Source organism: Pan paniscus, chromosome 15 (assembly GCF_029289425.2).
Source record: "Pan paniscus chromosome 15, NHGRI_mPanPan1-v2.0_pri, whole genome shotgun sequence".
Taxonomy (NCBI): Eukaryota; Metazoa; Chordata; class Mammalia; order Primates; family Hominidae; genus Pan; species Pan paniscus.
In genome coordinates, this window is record NC_073264.2 from 25,695,156 (window position 1) to 25,707,774 (window position 12,619).

General features: G+C 44.9%; 1 pseudogene; it reads right to left on the reverse strand.

Annotated features, from left to right (window-relative positions):
- Positions 1–12,019: 12,019 nt before the first annotated feature.
- On the reverse strand, positions 12,020–12,120 carry LOC112437158 (U6 spliceosomal RNA; annotated as a pseudogene).
- Positions 12,121–12,619: the final 499 nt, after the last annotated feature.

Genomic DNA, 12,619 nt, shown 5'->3' on the forward strand with positions numbered 1-12,619 from the left:
GGTGGGGCAGGGGGCAGAGCGAAAGCTAGTGCCTTTCTCCTTGACTAGCGTTTCCTGAGCACCTGCCGCGTGCCGCAGCCAGATTAGGTGTTGCTGGGCATTGAGGATGTTAGGGAAGGAGTCCTCACCTTCCAGGAACCCACAATCAACCCACTCCTACAGTCAAAGCCTTCCCTCTTCCCACAGGATTTCCTGCTCCACAGCCTGCCAGGCCATGAGTGGAGATGGTGCTTAGGAGGGTTTTATGGTTCTAGGGCTCAGCTCTCTCACAGCTGCCCTAAGATCATAGCCAACACATATATAAAACTTATCATGCACCAGGTATATATATTAGCTTATTTAATTCTCACACGAACCCTAAGGGGATAGGTACTGCTTTTATTACCTTTCTATAGGTGAGGAAACTGAGACACTGAGAGTTTAAGTACCTTGCCTAAGCCCATATGGAAATAATGGCTCTGAACCATCAAGTTATCCTGTTTTCACATAGGCTTCAGGGCTGTACCACTCAGCTGGTCGTGCAGGTGGCTGGGAAAGGTGTGAAGCATCCAACGATGTAGTGAAGGATCCCTATCTGTATTCCTGCCCAGTCCCTATAGCTGCTCTTGAGAGGCAAGTCTTTGGCATTGATAGGGACTTATATGCCCTTTGAACAGGAGCTCCTGGAGGTGGCAGGCCCCAAACCCACTCCCAGGGCATTGTGGTAAGGCTAGATATATCAGCCCATCCAGAGGGTTGGTGACATTGTGGTGTACACTACAGTGGAAACACCTCAGAGCTTTCCTGCCCTCTCCCTTGCATGACAGCTCTTGCATGCAAATACCCTAATTAATGTTCCTGACAAGCACATGCTCTGGACACAGTCTTTTGATAACCCAGAAGCATGGAGAGTCTTAAAGATTTAGGGCAGAAAAAAGGTGTCCATATTTTACCTTTCTGAGGTCTGACCATGACTGGAGGTTGTGGGAACCCGATAGGGCCTGCCCTAGGCACTCAGTCCTTCACAGGGATACTCAATCCTGTGGGTTGTGCGTTGGCTCTCACTAAAGGTGCTCACCTTGGTACTTGCTTTCCATTTTGTTCAGTGGTCCATGGGCTCTGCTGGTTGAGGCAGAAGTGATCTGCAGTTTTTTCTAGAACAACTCTTGGAGAGCCACACCATGGCTTCTAGTAGGGTCAGTTCATGCTATTTTGGAGCTATTTAGGGAATTTTTCAACCGTAGTCTCCTTAAAAGCCAATACATGGCAGATACCCAATAAATATTTGTTGAATTGAATGAATAAATGAACAACCCAAAATATCGAGCCTTTCTTAAGGCACTGATCATCCTAGATGGAGCTCCATACTCAGTAGGAGGAAAGAGGTGATTGGGTTCCTGTAGGGACTGAGGGCTCTCACCTGCACAGTTCATGAAATCCATCTGAAGTAGGCTTTAGTATAGAGATATGGTGGTATCACACAGAATCCAAGAAGGCAAGAAGTGTAGCAGGTCCTCAGAAAAGCCTAGAGTCAGAAGTTGAGAGCCATCAAAAGGGGCAGCCACTCCCTTTGTGATTCTTTTAATTTAAAAAAAGAAATACCCAAGTAGGCTCCAAAAGCATGGGACATCTGTGGTCAGAGGCATCAGTCCTCAGAAAAGACCAGAGCTCAGAATTCCAAGAATCAGCCTCTGCCTAGGTCCACCCCTATACCCCCTTGCTGGAAGCTGAGGGTCCTGTTAGGCACTTAGTCTAAGGTTCTTCTCCCTGCTCTTCCTTCTTTTAAAGAGGCTGTTTATTTTGAGTCAAAAAGTAGTATAGGCCCTGATACCACACCCAACTTTGTGCTTCACAGTGGTTTATCCCTGATTCTCAGGGTCTCGTCCCAATCTGAAGAAACCCAGTTATAACACCTTTCCAAATCCTTTCTGCCTGTTCCCTTCAAGTGGAGATACTGAGCCTGGGTTATTCTCTCTAAAATTTAATTTTTTTTTGAGATGGAGTCTTGCTCTGTTGCCCAGGCTGGAGTGCAGTGGTGTGGTCTTGGCTCACTGCAACCTCTGCCTCCCGGGTTCAAGCGATTCTCCTGCCTCAGCCTCCTGAGTAGCTGGGATTACAGGCGCGTGTCACCATGCCTGGCTAATTTTTTTTTTTTTTTTGAGATGGAGTTTCACATTTGCTGCCCAGGCTGTAGTGCAATGGCGCAATCTCAGCTCACCACAACCTCTGCCTCCTGGGTTCAAGCAATTCTGTCTCAGCCTCCCGAGTAGCTGGGATTGCAGACATGCACCACCACGCCCAGCTACTAATTTTTGTATTTTTAGTAGAGACGGGGTTTCACCATGTTGGCCAGGCTAGTCTCAAACTCCTGACCTTGTGATCCACCTGCCTTGGCCTCCCAAAGTGCTGGGATTACAGGTGTGAGCCACCGCATCCAGCCTTACTTGGATATTTCTTATTCCTTCAGTTCCCTGCTCCTGATTGTCTCTAATTACATTCAGTTCATCTCTCCTGTGAGCTCTGGTTCCCTCTCCCTAATTGTTGTAGGGGTAGCGGGTTGTGGGGGATCTATGTGGTCTCTCCTTGCATATTCTAGTCTTAATTCTTATCCGTTGTTTGATTAAGAGATTCTAATTACAGACCAAATGGTATTAATTGAGGTGACAGTCCCAGCCAGGACTAATTTTTTAAAAAGATCTGCTACCAGTAATTCCACCCCTGAGTATATCCTAAAAGAATTGAAGCCGGGCACAGTGGCTCATGCCTGTAATCCCAGTACTTTGGGAGGCCGAGGCTGGCGGATCACTTGAGGTCAGGAGTTTGAGACCAGCCTGGCCAACATGGTGAAATCCCATCTGTACTAAAAATACAAAAAGTAGCCAGGCATGGTGGCATGTGCTTGTAATCCCACCTACTCAGGAGTCTGAGGCAGGAGAATCGCTTTAACTCAGGAGTCAGAGGTTGCAGTGAGCGAAGATCACACCACTGCACTCCAGCCTGGGGGACAGAGCAAGACTCTGTCTCAAAAAAAAAAAAAAAAAAAAAAAAAAAAAGAATAGGAAACATGGATTCAAATAGATAACTGTACACCAATGTTCATAGCAGCATTATTCGCAACAGCCAAAAGGTGAAAACAACCTAAATGTCCATCAATAAGTGAATGGATCGGTCCAATACAAACTGTTGTATATACATACCATACAATATAATTCAGCCTTAAAAATATGATTTAACCTTAATAAAATTCAGACACATGCTATAATGTGGATGAATCTTGAAGATATTATGGTAAGTAAAATGAGCCAGTCACAAAAGGACACATATCGTATGATTTCACTTGTAAGAGGTACCTAGAATAGTCAAATTCATAGAGATGAAAGTAGAATGGTGGTTTGTAGGGGCTGAGGGAAGAGAATGGAGAGTTACTGTTTAGTGAGTACAGAGTTTAATTTGGGAAGATGAAAGGTTCTAAAGATGTAGTAATGGTTATACAGTGAAGTCAATGTACCTGATGCCACAAAACTGTACACTTAAAGGGTTAAAATAATAAATTTTGTGCTATGTGTATTTTACCACAAAAGGATCTGCTAAAAATATGATTCTAGTATTAGAAAGGGACATATGAAAATTTATATTAATAAACATTTAGCTGTTTGATTTAACATCAGATTTCACCGCGAAGAAAGAATGTATGTATGTATATGTATATATGCTTAGAAAAATATATGAATGGACAAATAGAAAAATGTTTAAAGGAATTATTCCTGGCTGATGGGCTTATAGGTGATTTTTATTTTCTTATATTTTATATTCATATCTTTTTCTTAGTGTGTGTGCTGCTGAGGTGAGTACTTATAGTCTTATTTTTATCTGCATTTTCTAATTTTCCTGAAATGAGTTCATGAAATGAGTGTAGTAATTCTACAGTTCAGCTTCCTCTTTGTCTCCAAGACATGCCCAGAGATGTAGCAGCTTCCCTCTCCCACCTGCCACTACCCTAGCCCGTCAATCTATTATTTGCTGCTCCCTCCTGATTTCTTGTAATTGTAAGTAGCCTGCTGGTCACTTTGGTATTTAATGGATGTTATTAGGTCTTGGAGTTTCAATATGGTAAGATTTTGACAGACATAATGTGATAGAGGTGATTCCACTCAGAGAGCATGTTCTGAGTCAAGGGTAAAGTCTACAGTGTGAACTTTCATGAGTCCGACTGCCAGACTGGCTGAGTGGCCTTTCCCTCCCCGCCCCCACCAGCAACAATGATAACAACTGGTCTTTTCCACACGTGATGGTTCACAAAGCACTTTCACAGTAAATCGTCACAATCAAGGGAGGTTGGACTTACTGTCTAAGGTTTACAGAATAAAAAGTTCTCATTTTTTGTCTGGAGGTGAATAGTAAACATAGAGTGATAAGAAATCTTATTTATTTATTTATTTATTTATTTTGACACGGAGTCTCACTCTGTCATCCAGACTGGAGTGCAGTGGCATGATCTCGGCTCACTGCAAACTCCGCCTCCCGGGTTCAAGCAATTCTCCTGCCTCAGACTCCTGAGTAGCTGAGATTACAGGCGCGCACCACCATGCCCTGCTAATTTTTATATTTTTAGCAGAGATGGGGTTTCACCATGTTGGTCAGGCTGGTCTCGAACTCCTGACCTCGTGATCTGCCCACCTCGGTCTCCTAAAGTGCTGGGATTACAGGGGTGAGCCATCGCGCCCAGCAATAAGAAACCTCTTTTTACTGTGGCAGTGCGGATTCCCACCTGCCCCCTTCCTTCCACCCCCTGCCGACTCAGGGATGCTCCAGCTCATGGGGGAACCCTTATCCCAGCTACTGAAAACAAACCCTCCACACATGGGGAAAGGTTGCAACTATGTGCAAAAGAACTGTCACTTTTGGGGACTAAGCTATACTCAACTCAGGAAAGCCACCAAACAAACCCCAGGTTTGAGAGAGAAGAGTAATGGGGAGAACTTTCCACTTGGATAGGGACTCCATCCACTGTGGCACCCGCCTCTCCCTATCCTTGGGATGCTTTCTTTTGGGGAGCCTCCTCCAGGGCCCAAGTATTGCTCTTCTCCTTTAGGATTACAAGCAGGTCTGAAGCCCCCTTTTACTTGCTTTTCTTTAGGAGAGCTGAGGGGCTGATGCTTTCACAAAGAACCACATACCTTTAGCTCTCCTATCCCACCTGTGCTCACCGTCCTAGCAAAATGGAATCCTTGTGCTTAATCTGTTTCCTCACACCGCATTTTGGATCTGCGTCCCAGAGCATCTCTTTGGCAGAACTTAAGGTACTTGTCTGTACCCTCAAGGAAAGGGAGGCTGGGCAGGGTAACTATTTTGATTCTACATTACCATGGTGGGACCAAAAAGATTTTGGGCAGCTATAAGTTAAGCGTCCACACACATATAACCGTAATGCCCCTTCTGTCAGTGTGAGTCCTTCTCTCTTTCTTACTGTCTAGTTAATGTCAAAATATAATTTCTGTGCTCTCCCAGCTCCTCTCACCCCAGTGGAGCAGGCCACTGCTTCATATTGCTTCCCTAGCTGGGTGCCCTGCTGTTTCTTTTTTTCTTTTCTTTTTTCTTTTTTTTGTTTGAGACGGAGCTTCGCTCTTGTTGCCCAGGCTGGGGTGCAATGGTGCGATCTTGGGTCACCGCAACCTCTGCCTCCCGGGTTCAAGCAATCCTCCTGCCTCAACCTCCCGAGTAGCTGGGATTACAGGCGTGTACCACCACACCCAGCTATTCTTTTTTTTTTTTTGGTATATTTAGTAGAGACGGGGTTTCTCCATGTTGGTCAGGCTGGTCTTGAGCTCCTGACCTCAGGTGAGTCCTGCTGTTTATTTACAGGGAGTAAAGTATAGCCTAACGGTCAAGGGTATAAGCTCTGGAGTCAGGCTACCTGGGGTTGATTTCTGCTCTGTCAATTACTGGCTGTTTGACCTTTAGCAAGTTACTCAACCTCTCTGAATTTTGGTTAATTATAGCACCTACTGGATTTAGTTGTTCTGAGGATGAAATGAAATGAGGATGAAAGAACATAGCAAGGCTCAGCATGATAATAGGTTAGACCACAGGAGGCTGGGCATGGTGGCTCATGCCTGTAATCCCAGCACTTTGGGAGGCCGAGGCGAGTGGATCATGAGGTCAGGAGTTCACGACCAGCCTGGCCAACATACTGAAACCCCGTGTCTACTAAAAATACAAAAAAAAAAAAAAAAAATAGCTGAGCGTGGTTGTGGGTTCCTGTAGTCCCAGCTACTTGGGAGGCTGAGGCAGGAAAATCGCTTGGACCCAGGAGGTGGAGGTTGCAGTGAGCCGAGATTGAGCCACTGCACTCCAGCCTGGGTGACACATCGAGACTCTGTCTCAAAAAAAAAAAAAAAAAAAAAAAGACAGACAGACAGAAAGAAAGAAAGAAAGAAAGAAAGAAGACAGCATAATTCCAGGCAAATATATGCTCAGTAGGTGATAGGTATTATCACAATAAGCATTGCTGTGTTTCCAATATGAACAACATATCTGGTTCACAATTTATTTGTAGAGCAGAGAAAATGGATTTAACTACTGTTCAATGAAATAGCTCCCTTTTCCTTCTCCTGAAAATTTCCAGCCCCACCCCTCTGTCCTAGGGCCTTTTTAACAACTCACCCCTCAGGTCTCTCTCTTCTCTCCCAGACAACTGTTCTGAGGGAGTGACTGAGGAAGGCAGTGTGTCCCTCCCTGCCTGTGGTCTTGAGGAGAGAGGGCTTTAACCGAGGGTCTCTGGTTTCTCTGCTGAGAAGTATTGGATGTGTGTTGCCTGGTGCAAAGGTGCTCAACAAGGTTAAGAGGGTTATGTTGTTGACCCAAGGATGGGCTTTGGGCCTGAGGCAGCCACTTGGGGTGCATTGGGCTGTGTGTCCTCAGGTTGCCTCTGATTTGAGCTGCATCTGTGGTGAGCCATCCCTTAACCCTGCCAGGATCCCATCCAAGAGGACTTGTCTCTGCCTTTCTCCCTCAGCTGAGAGAAGTGTGGGAGAGGAGAGTAGCGTCAGTGCTCTGAGGGCAACCCTTAACCAATGGAGGGAACCAGCCAGTGCCCAACCTCCTGTCCTTTCTGAGGTGTGTTCTGCAGTTCCTGAGGATCTGCTCTGAGCTCCACCTCAGTAGCTAGCTCAAAATGCACCTTTGTATTGGCATTTTCTCCTTCCCTGACTCACGTTTTCTGCTCCCTCCCTTCTGATCCCTGGGGTCACCCTTCCAGGAAATCTCAAGTCCAGGTCTCAGGGGCACTGTTTTCAGGGAACACAACCCAAGACACACCCTTTGGCCTGTTTCCTTTTCATTGTTTCTCCCCTGAATGTCTTTGTAGCTAGGATCCTGATCTGAAACAAAAGAGGAAAGGAAGGGAAAGGAGGGGAACAGAAAGGAATCTAACCTTCTCAGAGATGGGGCCTGATATATACACACTGGAGCCTAGGATGTGCTAGGGACTCTCTCCCACCTGTCATGTCATTCTAAGTTTAGCAACAAACCTGTGAGGCAGAATATCATTAGCCCCATTCAACGGATGAGAAATGGAAAAGGCCATGAGAGTAGCCAGCCTAAGGTCACACGATGACTTTGTGGCAGAGTGGGGTTTTAAACCCTTATCTATGCTCTTTTTAGCTACTTTCCTTTTTGGGCAAAATCCTTTGACAGAATCAGAAAGAAGAACTTTGAATCAAGTAAGACTATTTTTTTTTATTAAATATTTTAACAGGAGTCTTTCTCATGCCCCCATGATTCGATTACCTCCCACCGGGTTTCTCCCATGACACGTGGGAATTGTGGGAGCTACAATTCAAGATGAGATTTGGTTGGTGACACACCCAATCCATATTAGCATACACTTAACTTTTAAAGAATTTACCAAATAGGCCACTGTGCAGTGGCTCACACCTTTAATCCCAGCACTTTGGGAGGCTGAGGTGGGTGGATCACTTGAGGTGAGGAGGTCAAGGCTAGCCTGGCCAACTTGTTGAAACCTGGTATCTACTGAAAACACAAAAATTAGCCAGGTGTGGTGGTACACACCTGTAATCCCAGCTACTTGGGAGGCTGAGGCAGGAGAATCGCTTGAACCCGGGAGGTGGAAGCTGCAGTGAGCTGAGATCACACCACTACACTCCAGCCTGGGCAATAGAGCGAGACTCTCTCTCAAAAAAAAAAAAAGAAAGAACTTGTGAAATAGTTTTTCAGAGTAGTTGTAGTATTTTATATTCTCACCAGAAATGTATGAGAGCTCTAGTTCTTTCATATCTTTGCCATCATTTGCTATGTTCAAGTCCTGTTACTATTAGCTATTTGGATAGGTAGCTCATTGTGGTTGTGATTTGCATTTCCACAATGACCAATAATACAAGCATGTTTTCATGTGCTTACTTGCCATCCATATATCTTTTTTTTTTTTTTTAATTGAGACAGAATCTCCCTCTGTTGCCCAGGCTAGAGTGCGGTGGCGCCATCTCTGCTCCCTGCAACCTCTGCCATCCAGGTTCAAGTGAGTCTCATGCCCCAGCCTCCTAAGTACCTGGGACTACGGGCGTATGCCACCACGCCTGGCTGATTTTTTTGTATTTTTAGTAGAGGCAGGGGTTTGCCATGTTGCCCAGGCTGGTCTCGAACTCCTCACCTCAGGTGATCTGCCCGCCTCGGTCTCCCAAAGGGCTGGGATTACAAGCGTGAGCCACTGCGCCCTACCACCATCCATACATCTTCTTAGGTGAAGTGTCTGTTCAAATTTTTGGCTCATATTTTAATGGATTGTTTGTTTTATTATTACCGAGTTTTGAAAGTTCTTTATATATTCTGGATACAAGTTCTTTTTCAGATGTATCATTTAAAAATACTTTCTCCCTGCCTATGTCTAGTCTTTTCATTTTCTTAACAGTTTCTTTCAAAGAGCAAAAGTTTTACTTTTGACAAAATCCAACTTGTCAAGTTTTTCTTTTATAGATGATAAAAAATCAAGTTTTTCTTTTGGTGTAGTCTATAAGAAATTTTTGCTTCATCCAAGGTTACAGTGATTTTCTCTTATGCTTCTTTCTAAGTTTTAGAGTTTGGGTTTTATATTTCTACCTGTTATGATTAAAAAAATAGATCTATTCATTTTTAAAGGTTCAGATATTCCTGCTTATGGGTTGTGTGTGTGTGTGTACTTCTTGGATTTACTTTAATTTTTAAGAAAGTTCATTCTGAAAGTGTAAGATTGACTCACCTTTGATAAGGGAACTACCAACAGGGAATTTGTGTAACTTAGACCAGGTTTTGGATGGAAGAAAGTGCCCTCCACAAACAGCTGTGGTGTGGAGGTAAAGAGGTGCCCCAAATGAGCAGTAAGGGTACATAAATGACCACTGTTCTCATTTGAATACATGCCATCTCAAGTTCTTCTGTGCCAGGAACTCTGGCTTAAAAGGTTTTGCTTTGTTTTAATATCAGAAGCTGTGGAATGGTCTTGAGCTACATTGCAACATGATTAGATCTGTGACTTGGGAGGCCCAAGCCAGTGGCTACATGGTGCATGAATTGAGATGGGGAGAACTGGAGGCAGGGAAAACTGCAGGCCGCAGTTAGAGCAATTCAAGTGAGAGGTGATGAGGACCTGAACCAAGTTAATGCCTGCAGGGATGGAGAGGAAGAAACTCAGTCTAGAAATAACTCTGAGGTATTAGTAGAAGAACCTGGGGATGAGAGGGAAGGAATATTCAAAGTTTCTATTCTGGGAAGTTGAGAGAATAGTAATGCCATGACACTGAGGTATGGAACATAGAAGAGATAAATTATGTGGGAATGGGCTATATTTGGATGTGGACATATTTGTGTGAGAGCCACGTGCTGCAGCCTCAAGGGATCCCTAGCAGGCAGGAGAAGACAGGAGACCGGAGCAGGGAAGTGGTGAGAGTTATGCTGAAATGAACGACACCAACCGAGAGAGTCTATGGAGGAAGAAGGGAAGAAGGCAGAGGACAGAAAACACTACATCTCCAAAGTCAGGCCAGCAGAAGAGAAACCAGTGAGAGAAACTGAGGTCAGAGAGGCCGGAGCAGAACCAGGATAGCCAAGGGAGGAGAGACTCATCAGACTCAGCTGCTACTGAGAAGGCGTCTAAGTTTGGGTTTCCCAAAAAGAAGAGCCTGAGCTTGGATTTAACAAAGGTAGTGTTTTGGGGAGGGGATCCCAAGAAGCAGCAGTGAGGGAACAGAGTGTGAACTAGGAAGGGAAGAAAGCCAATATGAGGATGTTTTGTTGAGATTGTTATTGTAGGCAGTGGAGGCTCCTTTCCAGTAGAGGCTCCAAATTTAAAGAATGCCTCCCAGAATTGTCCACATGAAGGATGGGAGGCTGGAACATTCATCTGCCAGCGCCTGCACTCATTGGTTGAGGATTGCATCTGGAGGCACTAACTCCCTTGCACTTCTTGGCTGTGTTTGCATTGGAGCTGGAAAGGAGAGGAGTGGTGAGCAAGCTCCCATTGTGTGGGAGAAGGACCTTGTGATGGTTACATTTTATGGGTCTGCTTGGAGGGTGTTTTTGGATGAGATTCAACATCTTAAAAAGTGAATTTTAGGCCGGGCACAGTGGCTCATGCCTGTAATCCCAGAACTTTGGGAGGCTGAGGCAGGCAGATCACGAGGTCAGGAGTTCAAGACCAGCCTGGCCAACATGGTGAAACTCCATCTCTACTAAAAATACAAAAATTAGCCAGGCGTGGGGGCTGGCGCCTGTAATTCGAGCTACTCGGGAGGCTGAGGCAGGAGAATTGCTTCAACCTGGGAGGTGGAGGTTGTAGTGAACTGAGATTGCGCCACTGGGTGACAGAGCAAGACTGTCTCAGAAAAGAAAAGAAAAGAAAAAGTGAACTTTAGGCCATGTGCTGTGGCTCATGACTGTAATTCCAGCACTTTGGGAGGCTGAGGCAGGAGGATTGCTTGAGCCCAGAAGCTTGAGACTAGCCTGGGCCACATAGGGAGACTCTGATTTTGCAAAAATAAATATAAACGAATAAAAAATGAAAAGGTTTAGTAGTGAAGGGAGGGAAAGAGATGGATGTTAGGTTAAGTATAAAGAACGATCAAGGGAATTATCCATGCTGTCTACGATACCTGCCTGTTATTCACTTAGTGTTGGTATTCGTAATCAGATCGACTGTCTGGGTATCTCAGTGCTTGTGTTCAAGTAATCTTTATTTTACTTAATAATGGCCCCAAAGCAAAGAGTAGTGTTGCTAACAATTTGGATATGCCAACAAGAAACCATAAAGTGCTGCTTTAAGTGAAAATGTGTTAGCTGGGTGTGGTGGCGTACATCTGTAGTCCCAGCTACTTGGGAGGCTGAGGTGGGAGGATTGCTTGAGCCCAGGAGAACAAAGCTACAAGGAGCTGTGATCCCACCACTGCACTCCAGCCTGGGTGGCAGAGTGAGACCCTGTCTAATAAAAGAAAAGAAAAGAAAAAAGAAAAGAAAATGTAAGTTTGGCGTTCTTTGGCTGGGGTTTGGTGCTATCTGTGGTTTCAGGTCTCCACTGGGGGTCTTGGAACATATCCCCGCAGATAAGGGGGAATATCATATCTCTCTTTTGCCAGCTGGCATAGTGTTAAGCGCTGTCAGTAGTGGGTGCTGGAGGAACACTGGAGCAGGAAGAAGTCCATCTTCCTGGTTTTGGTTTGCTCCTTTGCCTTACTCCTGCAGCGTGTGCAATTTCTTCAGTGTACACTCAGACAGTGCAAAGTGGTCAGCAGTGCCTAGCAGCCAAAAGCTTCCCCTGGCACCTTTCTGGGTGACTTCTCAGCCTGTTGCAACTGCTAAGGCACTTCCCCATGAATAACTTGCTTTGGCATCTGCTTGGCCAATTTCACAGCTGTTTCAGCCCTAGGAGTAGTGGGTTTTTCTTAAATTTGCTGTTCCTGTGTTCTTTGGAATTCTCATTTCTTCTTACTAGCTAATCCCTTAGTATGCCAACACCCTGTTAGAGTTAATGCTTCTTTATTTTATTTTTGCAAATAAAAATATGAGACACTCCATGAATTTGCATGTCATCCTTGTGCAGGGGCCATCCTATTCTTCTCTGTATCATTTTAGTATATGTGTTGCCAAAGTGAGCACAATACTTGTTTATATTAAACGTTCCTGTTTCAAATGACTGTGTGGTTTCTGTGTCCTGATTAAACCCTGACCGATACAGCTTTAGTCCTAGAATATAGTTCTTCAGGGACCCTAACGATATCCTGTGGTATTTAACAGACCCTTCCTCCTTAACAGGCCCTAAATTCCCGTTTTTGTTTTCTCAGGACTGTAGACTACCGAAAGTTCTTCTCAGCCTCCTACCTCTTAGTCACTATCTCCTGCTGAGTATGGCTGCCTCTCACAAATCGATAAATATCCCCCATGGGACAGACCATGCAGAATGTTGGCCTCACCTCAACATGCTTTCCCTTTCATCTGGGACGTTGGCCCTTCAAAGCCTCCTGCCTTGATGAATTTCCACTGTCTTCAAACATATTTAAAAAAATTTGTACCCAGCTATGCAAAGGCATACAGAGTGGTATAATGGATTTTGGAGACTCAGATGTGGGAAGGGTGGGAGCGGGACAAGGAATAAAAA